This window comes from Mirounga angustirostris, unplaced genomic scaffold (genome assembly GCF_029215605.1).
Source record: "Mirounga angustirostris isolate CCGP_5_RB_7025 unplaced genomic scaffold, mMirAng1.0.hap1 SCAF_13, whole genome shotgun sequence".
NCBI classification, from domain to species: Eukaryota; Metazoa; Chordata; class Mammalia; order Carnivora; family Phocidae; genus Mirounga; species Mirounga angustirostris.
The window spans coordinates 102,275,006-102,290,529 of NW_026991721.1; the positions used below are offsets into that span (position 1 = coordinate 102,275,006).

The 15,524-nt window shown below is 39.1% G+C and overlaps 1 protein-coding gene across 14 annotated transcripts in view; it reads left to right on the forward strand.

Annotated features, from left to right (window-relative positions):
• Positions 1 to 15,524, forward strand: part of ARHGAP20 (Rho GTPase activating protein 20) — a 127,024-nt gene that overhangs the window by 3,946 nt on the left and 107,554 nt on the right. For 4 of the 14 annotated variants that reach the window (XM_064577454.1, XM_045895082.3, XM_045895081.3 and 1 more), the window contains exons 2-3: positions 6,829 to 6,954; positions 7,537 to 7,676. The exons of 9 other annotated variants lie outside the window; for them this stretch is intronic. The gene's annotated coding sequence lies outside the window, so the exon portion shown is untranslated. The remainder of the gene's footprint in view (positions 1 to 6,828; positions 6,955 to 7,536; positions 7,677 to 15,524) is intronic. One more of the 14 variants, XM_064577455.1, reaches the window with a different exon arrangement.

A 15,524-nucleotide genomic window follows, 5' to 3' on the forward strand; every position in this document is an offset into this window, starting at 1 on the left:
TGAATACTGTCATATAATAAGCACTCAATAAGTATTAGCTTCTATTGTTTGTAGTTTCTCCCATATTTGTGGTTCATACTGTTGTCCCACTTGTTCAAGCTAAAATCTGGGATTCATTTTCAACTCCTTCATTCCCTTACTCTACCACAACCATCAGAAGGGCCAGTCAACTATTACTTCAAAATATATCTTGAATTTCTCCACTTCATCTACTGCTGCCACTGTAGCCCAAGCCAGACCACCACCATCTCTCATTTGTACCTTTACAGAAACTCCCTAACTTGTCTAACACCTTTCTTGCTCTTCCCTGGCCCAGTTTCCACTTAGCAGCACCGGAGTGATCTTTAAAAATGTTAAGTTGATCATATTGCTCACTTGCTTAAAATCCTATAGTAGCTTTCCATCATATTTAGAATAAAATTCGGACTCCTTTTCTTAGTCTTCTCTCTTTCTCCCATCTTATCTACCTTTTCCGCATTGTTGTTATTCTCCAGCCCCATGGGCCTTCTTTTTCACACATCAGGTCTTCAAATTCATTCCTAGTCTGAGGCCTTGGGTTTTGCTCTTCCCTCTGCTTCTGCCACAGGTCTTTGTAGTGTTGACTGTCTCATGTTGTTCAAATGTCTGGTCCTCTCAGAGGCCTGTCCTGACTACCTAAGTGGAAGTTGCTGCCCTCAGTCATGCTCTATACCTCTGTTTTATTTTCATCTTAGCATTCATCCTTGCCTAGTTTCTTATTGACTGCTTCCATTACCTGAACCCTTCACCAGATGGTGAAAACCATGCGAATAGGGACCTCATCTGTACTGTTGAAGGCTGTCTCTCCAGTGCTTAGGACAGTGCACATATTAGGGACTCAATAAACACTAGATGGCTTATACAGCAGTGAACAGGACAGGTATAACCCCAGTGTGCAGAGTGTTTGATTTAGACCGGAATCAGCAAATCTTTTCTCAAAAGGCCAGAGAGTAGATAATTTAGGTTTGTAGACCACAGGGTCTCTGTTGCAGCTGCCCACTTTGCCACTGTGACGAGGAAACAGCCATTGACAGTATGTAAATGACTGGCTGTAACTGTGTTCCAATAAAACCGAGTTTAGAAAAACAGGCAGTGTGTCCCTGGTGTCTAGTTTGCTCACCCCTGGTTTGGAGCGTTACTGTCGACGAGAACTTTCTGGGCCCATAGTACTGCTGTCTATCTACAGTGTCCAATTTGATAACCACTAGCTGCATGTGGCTACTGAGCACTTGACATACGGCTGTACAAATGAGGAACAAAAAAATTTAACAGCTTCACTGAGGTATAATTGACATACAGGAAACTGTACATATTTGAAGTATATAAATCTGTAAGTTTTGGCGCATGTATATACTTCTGAAACCCTCACCACAGTCAAGAGAATGAATATATTTATCATCCCCCAAAGTTTATGTCCCTTGCTAATCCCTTGGTTTGCTCCACCTTCCTAGGCAACCACTGGTCTGTTTTCTGTCACTGTAGATTAATTTGCATTTTCAAGAATTACATATAAATGGAATCATACTATGTATTTTTTTGCTTTAATTCAATATAATTATTTTAAGATTCATCATGTTTTTGCACATATCAGTAGTTCATTTCATTGCTGAGTAGTATTCCATCCTGTAGAGAGGCCACAGTTGGGTATTCGGGTTGTTTCCAGGTTTTGGCTGCTACACATAAAGCTGCTGTGTAGGTTCATGTAAGTCTTTGTATGGACCTATGCTTTCATTTCTTTTGGGTAAACACTTTGGGGTTGAATGGCTGGGTCGTATTTTAGATGTAAGTTTAACTTTTTAAGAAACTGTCAAATTGTTTTCCAGAGTGGTTTTACATTCCCACCAACAGTGTATAAGAGTCTAATTTCTCCACATCTTCACCCATACCTACTATCTTTTTGATTATAGCCATCTTAGAGGGAATAATATGGTATTTCACTGTGGTTTTGATTTGCATTTTCTTAAGGACTGATGGTGTTGAGCATCTTTTTATGTGCTTACTTATCATCCATGTGTTACGTTTAGTGAAGTTCCTATTCAATTATTTTGCCCAAATTCAGTTGGATTTTTAGTTTTTATATTATTGTTTTAAAAGTTATTTATATATTCTGATTCAAGTTCTTTATGATATATGTGACTTAAAAATATTTTCTCCCATTATGTGGCTGGTAATTTTATTCTTTTAACAGTATTTTTCAAGGAACAGAGTTCTTAATTTTGATGAAATCCAATTCATCATTGTTTCCTATATTTTTTACTTAATTGTAATTTATTTGAATTTAAATTTAAGTTGCCACATGTGTCTATTGGATACTATACTGGACAGCACAGGTTGAGAGAAAGAGACACAAGCAATAATAACAAAAATTAATGATGATAACTATTCTAAAAAAACAGACAAACATGGATATGGAGCTAGGCCACTCTGGCATTAAGGTTTCAGGAAAGGCCTCTTTTAAGTGAGGCTTTACTCTTTTATGAATGAAAACAAGATGCAGTAAAAAGATTTTGAGAAGTAGGAGCAATTATCCGAAGATGCCGAGGTAGGAAAGAACAGGATGCGTTTGAGGAGCCAGTGTGTAGAGGCTGCGTGAGAAGCTATTCTCTTTATTTTATAGCCACATTTAGTATTTTAACCTGAAACAGAATTACCCACCTGGTTCATCCACCTTTATTCACTAGTCAGACAATTTGACTATTTCTAGAAATCAATGATTTTCTGTCACTTAGACTCTTCAGAATAATACACAATAGATCTGTATAGTAATTTCTAAAAATGTGGTTCTAAAAGATAATAGGAGCATAAGATAATGCTTCTGAATAATGCATTCTGGATAGAATTCTGGATTAATCTTCTGGATAATGTATTCTTGAGGATATCCACATTTGGATAGAATAGTTTTTATGAAATGAAATGGAAGCACGTATTAGAGTAATTTCGATTAGGGATCATTTGTGTTGTACTCAAGCACTCTGACCCTTTGCTTTCACATACTAATTGAAAACTCCTTGGAAGAAAGACTTACAGGCACAGAAAGTCGGTTGGAGCAATAGGATTTTAAAATAGCTCCAACATATTAAAATGTGACAGCTGTCTGTCTTGTCTCTCTGCATGCTGTGGGTCCAAATCTGTTTATAGCCGCTCAGGTAGAACACCCCCAAGAGGCAACTTTGGCCATGTGTGTGTCTTATGCTGGGGTTTGAATGAAACATCTTGGTGAGTCAGCTTTAGTTTCACTCTATAACACTGAGCAAATACTATGCCTGTGGTTAAACCAATATCTTCCTGAATCCTTTTCTTGTGTTATTCACAAAGTGAACTGATAAAATCAGGTACATGAAGTTGTTTGGGCTCAGAGGAGTCTGAAATTATCAAAATCTGAGTTAGATTAATCAGAAATGGCCTCTGTTACCACTGATGTGATCTCCAAACTTATGATTGTACTTTGTTTCTTTGTCTGTAAAATGATGGTAATAATCCATATCTTGTATATTTCACAAGTTGTTTCATATGGATCAAAGAAAGTGTATTCTGCACTTTTAAGTGCAGAAGCCAATTAGTATCTTCTACCAGGTGAAAGGATGTGTAAAGCAATAAAAAGAGTTTTATTTCTTTGAATTTGATAAAAGAATATTTACATGCAAATGAGTGGATGCTATCTGTCTTATTCAGCTCAGACTACCATAACAAAATAACATAAATTGGGTGGTTTAAATATCAGACATTGATTTCTTAAAGTTGTGGAGACTGAATTCCTATGATCTAGGTGCCAGCCAACTCAGTTCCTGGTTGAGGGTTCACTTCTTGGCTTGTGGTTGGCCATCTTCTTCCTGTGTCTTTGTGGGAGACGGAGGGGAAGCGGGGAAAGGAGGAGGGAGGGAGAGAGGTGGAGATGGAAATCGATATCTCTGGTCTCTTCCTGTAAGGGCACTAATCTCATCATGGGGGCCTCACTTTCACGACCTCATCTAAACCTAATCACCTCCTAAAGACCCCTGCCTCCTAATACCATCGCATTGGAAATTAGAGCTTCAACATATGAATTTGGGGAGGACGTAAGCATTCAGTCCATAACACTGTCCTTCAAAGTAGTTATTCTTGAGGTCATAAATATCAAATAAGGTAGAAACTTGAGCAGAAAGATAAGAATTTAATGTTTATAATTTATGGGTTAATAAAAGGAAATTTTAAAACCTCTTTGAGTGAATGCCTAACTATATATAATACATGTCAATTATATGAGGTAAGTATTATTAACTTATTTCTACAGAAGAAGGAACTGAGCCCTGCCGAGGCCACATGTTGTAAGCAGCAAAGCTGGAATTTGAACCAGATCTTCCAACTCTATTTCTTTTTCTAACTAGATTATAGATGCTTTTGTTACTATTTGTAACATAAGATATAGGAGAGAGTAGATCTGAATTCTATATAACCAGCTGAGAAAAGCACATTTGAGAGGTTTTTCTCCTGAGAGGTAATTTCCTTCTTTGTGGAGCAGAATCTCTACTTTCTCCATCTACCAGTGAATGTTATTTTCACTGCTGCCATTAGGTAAATGCATTAGTCAGGGTTCTCCAGAGAAATGGACCAATGCCAGTCCCGTGATCTGCCATCTGCAAGCTGAAGACCCAGGAAGGTCGGTAGTTCAATTCACCACTATCTTGTCCTGAGGCAAGGTGAGATGAGATGTCCCAGCTCAACAGTGAGGAAGGGAAAAGGGGGCGAATTTCTCCTTCCTCCACTCTTTATTCTATGAAGGCCCTCAAGAGATTGACTGATGCCCACCCACTTTGGAGAGGGCCATCTGTCTTATTAAATCCAGTGATATAAATGGTAATCTCATCCAGAAATACCTCACAGATATACCTAGAAATGTTTAATCTGGGCACCCTGTGGACAGTCAAGTTGACCAATAAAATTAATCACCACAGTAAATATAACTAATAGTGATAATAAATGACATAATCATTAGTCTGATTACCTTGGAAATGTGTGGTTTTTATGCCTTGGTATGCCTGTCATTTTCAGTTTTATATAAGGCACTCATCGTACTTCTGGAGTTCCTTAGCCAGGTCTGCTTTCCAGGCTGATATCTGGGTCTTGCTTGCTGTTGGAAAGCTTGGCATATTCCCCAAACTTACAGAACTGTATTTCAGAGTTAGGTGTGGGTGCACTGAATCCTGTGCCTCTATGGACAGTCACGTGTTTGGCACACCCAGTTGAAACCTTCTCAATTCAGAAAACATTTTATGTCATGAATCTTGAGTGTAGGAAAAAACTCTTGCTTCCATAGTTATTTTTACTTACAATGTGAACACAATAGTGTATTTTAACATGGCAAAAGAAAAATTTTTTGTGACTCTAACATTCGTATGTTAGAACAGAATAAAGTGTATTTTTTATAAAACAAAACTTAAAGACAATCTTATTTTTACACAGTTGTGTAAAAAGTATTAATTTTAAGTAAAATAGTTAAAATAGAGAATTGCAACTTAGAGACTGGAAATTCGCAAGTCAGGGGTACTAACTAGTGCAGTTGTTGCTCTTGGTTCCGAAGTGGGCGTGGTTGTGAAGCAGTCTGTCACTGTCTGTGATTCCACCGGTGTCCCAGGCTATGACTCGGGGAAAGGTCTGCAGGACAGAAGGGGTGTGGTGTTCGGAAGGCGCTTCCCACCCCTTAAGCCCCGGTGTTCAGTAGACTGGGAGAGGTGACACAACTGGATGGCACCTACGGAAAAGGAGACTTCAGTAATTGAGGTGTCTGAATCCTTTCAAAGTTCTTATCCTGCCATCCAGGACTTGGTGGCTGTTCTTTTCAAAATAAAGACATCTTTAGAACCACATAACAACTTAACAAAAATATGTGATTATAAAGCTTGCTTTCCTGGAAGTTATCAGTAGCGAAAAATAGATTTCAATTTAAATTGCCACCAATACAGCTTGTAAACTATAAAATATTACAGAAATAAATGGGTATATAACTAACACCAAGGTTATATATGCATATGTATATACACTTGTATGTACATAAACTTGTATACATAGTGCTTTGAAGAAATGTATGTACATTTTGTTGTGATTTATTGGGGTTTCATGACTCATACCTCTCTCATCCTCAGAGCATTTGGCAAAAACCTCTATTACGGACTGAATGTGCCCTCTCCACAAACTCATGTTGAAGTTCTAATCCCCCTGGGTTAGATGAGATCATGAGGGCAGAATCCCTATGATGGGATTAGTGCCCTTGTAAGAGACCAGGGAGCTTACTCTCTCTCTGTCTCTGTCCCCCATGTGAGGAGGATAGAGCTGGAAGGCAGCTTTCTACAAATGAGAAAGAGGGTCTCGCCAAGAACTGAATCTGCTGGCACCTTGACTTTGGACTTCCCAGCCTCCAAAACTGAAAAATAGATGTCTGTTGTTTAGACCACCCAGTCTGTTATTCTGTCATGGTAGCCTGAGCATACTACCCCTGAAAGACATTTTCACTGAGGGGAAAGTTTGCTCTCCCATTCTTTATGTTGGTATCGCAAGTGTTGTAGGTCGCAGGGACTCTGCAGGTCGTGGTGTGTGCAGAGAGCCTGCAGGCTGGATGCTGATTTTGGTATTGGCAACTGCCCCGGTTTTCTGAAGCAGCCTTGGATGGGGGTGAGGGTTAGCCTTTGTTTACTTACGGAGGACTTAGCTACAGTGTGGGAGGCTGGAAAGGGGACAGAGGAAACTACCTTCTGTCAGCCACCAATAGTGGGGCTTGCAGGCAACACAGCCCAGTTTATTTTATAATTTTGTTTCAGTCTGATTTTCTTTATCTAGGACAAGTTTAGATTAGAAACATCCGACCAACAGCAGACATAGTCCTGTCAGCACTGTGTGTCGGTGCTGTGCTGAGCAGCCTTGACCTCATTTTGACAGACAGCTGTCACATGGCACAACTGAAAGGTAAAACCTATTTCTGGATGTTTGGCCACTTGCGTGTGGACTCTGAAAATGGAATGTATGTGTGCCCACATCAGCTCACATTTCAAAGATGTGGAAAACCCTGCTGCTCTGTGGCCTTTTGCTTTCCTTGTTTACCTGGGTCCTAATTTACACCTAGGAGAGAATCTATTTCTTCTAATACCCCTGCATTGACTCTCTTGAACCGCAGCTTTGGCAGTAGTCTTTGCTCGGTGATAATGCGTCTGAATCTGGATAGACCTGGGCCTGTTTTCCATTCTCAGCTTATGCATTCTGTTTTTTACCATTATGGTTTCTGGATTGGATGACCATACCCTTCCCCTCTGCATGAGGAGAGTGAGAGGTTGCTGTAAGGCAGAGCTTCCCAAGCTTCCCGGTAGAGATGTGTCTGCTACAGTCAGCCCTTCATCCACTAGGCAGGTAGATGGCTACCAGGGCAGCCGGAGAGCCTCTTTGTTTATCAGAGTGTGTCACGGGTGTGTAAATCTTATCACCTTGTATGGACCCTGCCTTGTAAGAGATTATTAGGGACAGGGCATTGGTGATTGACCCTGTCTACTCTAGGGTGCTGCTGAAAAGGAATCATGATCAGAGGTTGAAACTGGTGGCTTTCCCAAAGAAGAAAGTCCAGCCAACTTCAAGGCCCACAGTGACACTCCAGAAGCCTGCACGGGTCAGGCGGAGGCAGAGGAACGGAGCATAAGGTATAAGGGGAATTCTGCTATCCTCCTATTTATTTATATACGGTACTTACGAGCTCTAAAGCATCACTCTGTATGTTACACTGTCATGGTGTTTTCCATGTCAGAGGACTTTCTGCATATAATCTTATTCTATTCTTTGTGGTAGGTCGGATGGTTATGTCATCTTATGGAGAGGACTCAGAAGTTAAGTGCTTGAACCAGGTGCAGAACTTAGGTCCAGAGTCTCCTAGCCCAGGGCCCATTCTCCTACATTACATAGATTCTCATGTTTATTGTTTTATTTCAAAGTGGCTGTCTCATAGAAGGAGGAAAGAAGCCAAAAGTAAAAGTGTATCTTTCTTAATCTCAGAAAAGAACCTATATCCTTCTATGACGATCTGCTGTGATGACATTTGTTTTAATTAAATGCTCAAATTGATTCTGGATGAGATGATTGTGAGTAAATAGAGGATCACACACATCACAGACCAGAGTGACAATAGTGAGAAGCTTCAGCTCACCCAGTGGTCAAAACCTGGTTGTGATAATAGGACCTAGAAGCAGGATGCAGGGTTAAAAATAATTCTCTTGTTTCCTTGCAGAGCCGGTGTCTCTTAGGTATGCCTCCACAAATTAAATACTGCAGGTGTGTTGGGAAGACAAGAAAGAAACAGTTCATGGCTGACAATATTGTATAGACTAGCCACAATAGCATTAATGGTCAAATTTGAATATGCTAATTTATAAATTTGATTAGATTTTTTTCTAGCTTTGAAACTTGAACTCTTTAAAAGCTTTCCTGTGTGCTGCTGAAGCAAGCACTCAAAGTCCTCATTTTAATGTTATGCTAATTTTAAATGTTTGGAAGTGACTTCAGCACAGTTGACTTAAATTCAACTAAAATGCTTAGATGTTTTTCTTCCTAAAGTGACTGTAACAGAAGGATGAAAAATTGCAGTTCACCTGACTTAAACCTTTTATCTGTTCCTTTCTTTTGATAGGCATTTTTTCCTATAATCTCTGTGAGAATTAAGAATGACCAGATTCAGAATGATTTAGAGGTTCCGAAAATAGTACTGTATCTCTTGGTTGATATGAAGTTAAACTTCTAATGAGAGACTACATGCAGGTTTTTATGTAAACAGTGTTTTCTGAGTTGTTGAAAATAAAAGACCAAAAATTTTTTTCTTCAGCTACCTGTTTACAGTTTCATTTTCCTACATAGGCACACTTGTATCACCATCTTAAACTCTCAGATATGGGCAGTGTTAATTCACTGACTTAATACACTGCTACTGAAAATTTACTGTGTGAAAATGGTAAGGCTCAGGCATTGGAGCAGTAGGGGACGATCGGTGGACATATTCCTCAGATCTCTGAGGAATTCCAATGGAGAGCCACTTAAACATTTTATACAAAAATATGTTGGACAAAAAGCAAATAATTTTCATTTTCTTGTATTGTACTACAGATGATTATTATACAAATAAAGAAAATAATGGCTCTTGGCTATGAGCCAGTTTGCTGGGATGGAACCCAGTGGCTTAGTAGTTTGGTATTTAGCTCTTTGTTTTTCTTTTTCACAGCTTTATTGAGATATAATTCACAGGCCATAGTATATTTAGAGAATTGTACATCTGTTGTCTCAGTCAATTTCAGAACGTTTTCATTACCCCAAAAGAAACACCACACCCCTTCGTCATCATGTCCCAATCGTCCTATCTCCCCAAACTCTGGGCAAACACTAATCTACTTTAAGTTTCTATAGATTTGTTTATTCTGGATTTTTCATGCAAATGAGATCATATAACATGTGGTCCTTTGGGACTGACTTCTTTTAATTAGCATAATGTTTTCAAGATTCATCCCTGTTGTTACACATGTCAGTGTGTCTTTTATTGCCAAGTAATATTCCATTATGTGGATATACCACAATGTGTTTATTCATTCATCAGTTGATGGGCATTGGGGTTGTTTTCCACTTTTTAACTATTATAAATAATGCTGCTGTGAACATTCACATGCATGTTTTTGTGTGGACATGTTTTCATTTTTCTTGTTTATGTACCTGGGAGGAAATGCAGGATCCTATGTAACTGTGTTTAGCCATTTGCAGAACTTCTGAACTAGGTTCCAAAGTGACAGCACTATTTTACATTCCCACTAGTAGTTTATGAGAGTTCCACATCTTTGCTGGCACTTTTTATGTCTTTTTTACTATAGCCATCCTGATGAGTATAAAATGTTATTTCATGGTTTTGATTTGCATTTCCCTGATGGCTAATGATGTTGAGCATCTTCTCTTGTGCTTATTGGCCATTTGAATATCTTCTTTAGAGAACTCTCCCTTCAGGTCCTTTGCCCATTTTGAAATTGGCTTATTTATCTTTAATTGTGACAAGTCAATAACAATTCTTTATATACAAATCATTTATCAAACATGATTTGCAAAAATTTTCTTCCATTCTGTGGGTCTTCTTTTTACTTTCTTAATGGTGTCCTTTGAAGCATAGAAGTTTTTAATCTTTTTTTTTAAGATTTTATTTATTTATTTGACAGAGAGAGAGACAGCGAGAGAGGGAACACAAGCAGCGGGAGTGGGAGAGGGAGAAGCAGGCTTCTCGCTGAGCAGGGAGCCCGATGCGGGGCTCGATCCCCAGACCCCGGGATCATGAGCTGAGCTGAAGGCAGACACTTAACGACTGAACCACCCAGGCGCCCCTAGAAGTTTTTAATCTTGACAGTGTCCAATTTATCTATTCTTTTTCCTTTGTTGTTTGTGCTTTTGGTGTCATGTCTAAGAAACCATTGCCTACTCCAAGTTCACAAATATTCTGCCTATGTTTTTCTCTAAATTTTTTTGTAATTTCAGATCTTACTTTCAGATCTTTGATTCATCTTGAGTTAATTTTTATATATGGTATGAGATAGGAGTCCAACTTAATTATTTTGCATGTATATATCCAGGTGTCCCTGCACCATTTGTTCGCAGGTTAATTAACTTCAATCATCAGATGTTTACCCTGTAGTTCAAAGTGGTAAATGTCGGCACTATGTTAGAAGATGTAGTTTGCAATATACAAGGATGACTCTTCACCATCCAGTTCCATAGCAATGCTTACATTTCCTTAATGACAGCATTCAAGCAGAGCCCCTTAAAGGTTTGTTTGTTTTCCTGTGTGTGTGTATGGGGATAATGATATAGATATGGAGGATAGTGGATTTTAAAATTCACATAAACCTTCATTTATTGAGTACATAGTTTATACCAGGCATTGTACTAGGCTTTGGGAATACAAAGAGAAGCCTACAATAGAGCAGAATTCCAGTAAATAATTGTTGAAGGACTGGAAAAAGTTGGATAGAAGTTACAGTCCCTGCTCTCTAGAAATGGACAGAAATATAAATAATATGAAATGCCGTAACCGAGGCATAATATGTGAAGCAAGATAGGAACACAGGGAATTGAACATATAATTAATACAACTGATTAAAAAAGAGTCGAAGTGGAAAGCAGCTTGCAGATTAGCTGGTAATGTAGCTGCAATTTTGCTACTTTTGAAATGTTTTTAAAAATGAATTATAGGCATTTGGTTCTCATTTTCAGTTATGACCTCTATTTTACTTTTTGGCAGAGTAGGTCTTTGCCTTTATTACCAAATATAACTGCAGAAGAGACAGCTCAGAAAATCAAAGATCTAATGACTTTCTTCTGTTCGTGTTATACTTCCCTGATAAATTGCTGTTAGTGAAAACACAGCCATTTTAAAAATGTAATCACATTTATTCCCTTTTACAACTTCTTCCAAGGTCCTCTTTATCTTTCCCAGTTAGAAGTGGAGGGTAAATAAATGCGACTTCATGTTTGTTTTTTAGCTCATATAAAATTCTTGTTTCGTTTTTTGGGCCCTTGAAGTGGTACAGTATCAAGAAAATCATTTCCAAAAGTTTAATGGAATTAATTTTTTAACCTAATACGTAGTTTGTCAATTTAGAAAAAAGAGATTACTGGGGCACCTGGGTGGCTCAGTCAGTTAAGTATCGCGCTCTTGGTTTTGGCTCAGGTCATCATCTCAGGGTCATGAGATTAAGCCCCTCATTGGGCTCTGCACTGAGCACGGAGCCTGCTTGAGGTTCTCTCTCTCCCTCTCCCTTGGCTCCTCCCCTTTTTCTCCCCCCTCCCTCCCTCTCTTAAAAAAAAAAGAAGGAAAAAACAGATTACCTCTTTAAAAATATTCCGTTTCAGAATGGCACCTAGTATTTGTGAGGTCATCTAGATACAAACATCAAGCACGTGGGCATTCTGAAAAATCGTACTGTACATTGTGATTTTTAAGCTAACAGTAACAACAAAAAGCACTGTTTTAAACCTACCCTCTGTTTTCTGTGAGGCAAAGAATCATAGTTTTTACTGTCACTGAACAACTGAAATTTGTTGGTGCTCATACAGGCTTAGCCTCAACCTGTCCTGACAGGCCTACACAGTAATCTCTCTGCAGAGGAATCACAGTCTCTATTTCCACGTATTATATTTCATACAGTTGTTATAAACAAAAAAGAAAATCTAATTCTTTATTGCCTGAGAACAGATTCTTTGATAGATAAGTGAATTTGTTTTGAAGTCACCATTGCCCCTTTGTTTTGCTATACTTTTGAACAAAAGAAAGAGATCTGTGTATTTTTAATGAATTAACACCTAAATCTATTTATTAAACTCTTGTTATATTGGCCATTCTTAATTTTTTTTTTTTTTTTAGAGAGAGAGAGCTGGGAGGAGTAGTAGAGGCAGGGGGAGAGGCAGAGAGAATCTTAAGCAGGCTCCACACCCAGCATGGAGCCCAATGCATGGCTCCATCTCATGACCTTGAGACCATGACCTGAGCTGAAATCAAGAGTCCAACGCTTAACCAACTAAGCCACCCAGGAGCCCCTAAGACTTTTAATTATTTACAAGAGGAATGAATCCTGTGAATCTTAAATTGGCACATATAATAGTTTATTTCCTTGAATATCCAGGGTAAATCTTCGGTGGACATTTAACATGAGAATATCAAAAATAGAAGGGATCTAAAAGACTGTGTAGTCCAAATTCTCTGATTTTCTAGATTAGGAAATGAAAGTCCATAGAACTGACTGAATTGCCTTGGGTTGCATATCTCATTAGTGGTGAGACTTACTACAAACAGTAGGATCTCAAATAAAAGTAATATTCTTCCTGTAGTTTGATTACATTCTGTTGCATATGAATCCACTAGATGAGGTAGATACACTCTGCATTTGACTCCTCATACATCTGACAATTTTATAACTCAGGAAACACGGTCTAATTAGTTAGTGTGGATATGGACCTCTGCATTAGGTCTCCATAAGAAACTCCTATTTTAAAAGCACTTTTACAGAAGAAAATTGGTCACCCTTATGTGATTATTCATTCTCATGTTTAACAGCCATCACTCTCAGGAAGATTTCTTTATGTCAGAAGGTTTCAAATTTAGGGTCCATGAATCCCTAAGGAATCCATGTTATGCAGGTCTCTGAACCCCTTGAAATTATGTGCACAATGTAATTCACAGCTTTTTAACATTTTTCAGAGAACCACTACCCAAAATCAACATGGTTTCTCAGCCTACAGTTTAGCAGCATTTCTTTCTGTGTTCTCTTCCTTGGAAGACATTTTCCATCCTCCATATTAGAATTCTGCATTAATTTGGAGATTATTTCTCCTTCCAAATGAAGAACTTCAGATCATTTTAGCTTTTCTCACAGACTCTTCCTCCCCCAACATTTTAAATCATATTTATGGCTGTCTTTTGAACATTTCTAAATTCCTTGTAAACCTGAAAGGCAAGGAACTCAGAATTAGAAATCCTATATGCATGAAGATTCAGTTAGCTTAGATCGGCTGACCGTGGTGTCAGAGGGTTAGGGGCCACAGAAACAAGGCTGCTGCGATAGATCCAGGAAGGTGGTTCCACTAAGGTAGACTAGGCAGACCCTCATCTAGTTCAAAACTTGAGGGTAAGGAGCCCAGATAAAGCTTAAAGGATTGGGCACATTTCAAAGTTCAAAGCATAGTAAATAGTTGCTGAATAAAGGGAGTCAGGGGGCTTGAGGGCAGGAACATAGCTCTTCTGAATCCACCGTTCTAAGGCTAGTGTGACTGCAGAGGTGGCCAGGAGAAGGAGAATCTGGGAGTTTGTTCACATGCACATTTTCTGAGGATTTCACCTTCGGGTCTAGGCTAGACCAAGCCCCCTGGCTCCCAAGAGATGTGAGTAATGGAAACAGTGGGGTGGGGCTGACAAGCTGTAAGATACAACGAGGGTTATCAAAATCACAGACTTTTCTGGGAATCTGATGAAAACCATGGGCTTTCTCTCCAGAAGGAAGGCATAAATACGTATCATGTAAACAAGAAAAGTATACAATTTAACCTTCCCTGAAGCTCCTTCCTGGTTAATAATTCCTGATTGAGAACGGTGTTCTCTTTCTTACCCGTTGGCTTCCTGTCTTTGATTCATGGTTTATGTAATTGTGTCAGTTTCTGTCTGAGCGATGCTGAGGAGGTTTGCGCATATAGTTTCCACATGTGAGCCAGAAGATTAACGGGGAGACAGCAACACTGAGGCAGGATGCTGGTGACAATAACTGTGGAGGGGTCCTGGGGACATGGTGAATTTGGGGGATAAGAATTTTGCCAAAGAAGGCCGGTATCCCCTTCTCACTCGGTGATTATTCCCCTGTTCCTGTGCCAGGATCTAGGTTTGATTTTACTAGAAGCAGTTCCTTTATGAATAGTGTAAGGAGGTACTGATCCCGAACCAGTTTTCTCTGGTTCTTACTAGAGCAGCACCTGGTTCCCAGGATGGCAGGCCTAGGTCCTCCGGCGGTAGGTGAGACCTCCGCCAGGAGAGGGTGGGACAGTAGAGCAGGAAAAATGGCCACAGCCTGAACTTCACTCCTGGCTGTTGATGAGCATATTGGTGATTTTACTTACCCATTTCCAGGGGCAGGCCCACTGACTCTATCTAGAATTGGTGAAATTTGTAAGACTGAATTTAGAGGGTGATTATCTGGATAATCCAGGTTGAATAAATCCCCATTTACCAAAAATTGTAGGTCCTCTGAGACAGAGTACTTGAATTATCCAGTTAATCCTATGTTTATATACCACTTAGAAAAGAAAAAAAACAAAAGTCTTTTTGTTCTTTTTTTACGTTACAGCAAAAAAAAAAAAAAAAAATCTGTTTGGAAGAAGGGATCCCCAAATGTATAAATATTTCAGTTTAAATGTCTATTAAATGTATAAGAATCTAGTCTCTTTTGCTTCAACTGTGTTTTGTTTGTTTTTCTTTTTTTCTCCCTTTACTTGATCTCTTCAAATCCTGACTTTCCTTGAGGCCCAGTTTGGCGCCTATCCTGCCCATGAAAGAGAGACAGTAGAGTTGCTCAGATGACATTTTGGAGTATAAATGAGATACTCCAGTCTTGCCTTTAGCAGAGGGGCTGGAACATAATAAACAATATATCTATTAGCTACAGTGGATGATAATGGTTATGATAATGCTTTTCCCAAATACCTGATCAACATTTAACCTCCTTATTCTCTAGCTATAAAAAATATTTTGGGCGCCTGGGTGGCTCAGTTGGTTAAGCAACTGCCTTCGGCTCAGGTCATGATCCTGGAGTCCCAGGATCGAGTCCCGCATCGGGCTCCCTGCTCGGCAGGGAGCCTGCTTCTCCCTCTGCCCCTCCTCCCTCTCATGTGCTCTCTCTCATTCTCTCTCTCTGAAATAAATAAATAAAATCTTTAAAAAAAAAATATTTAAAGCCTCTACCACTTTTTGACACTTACTATCTTAGTTAAGA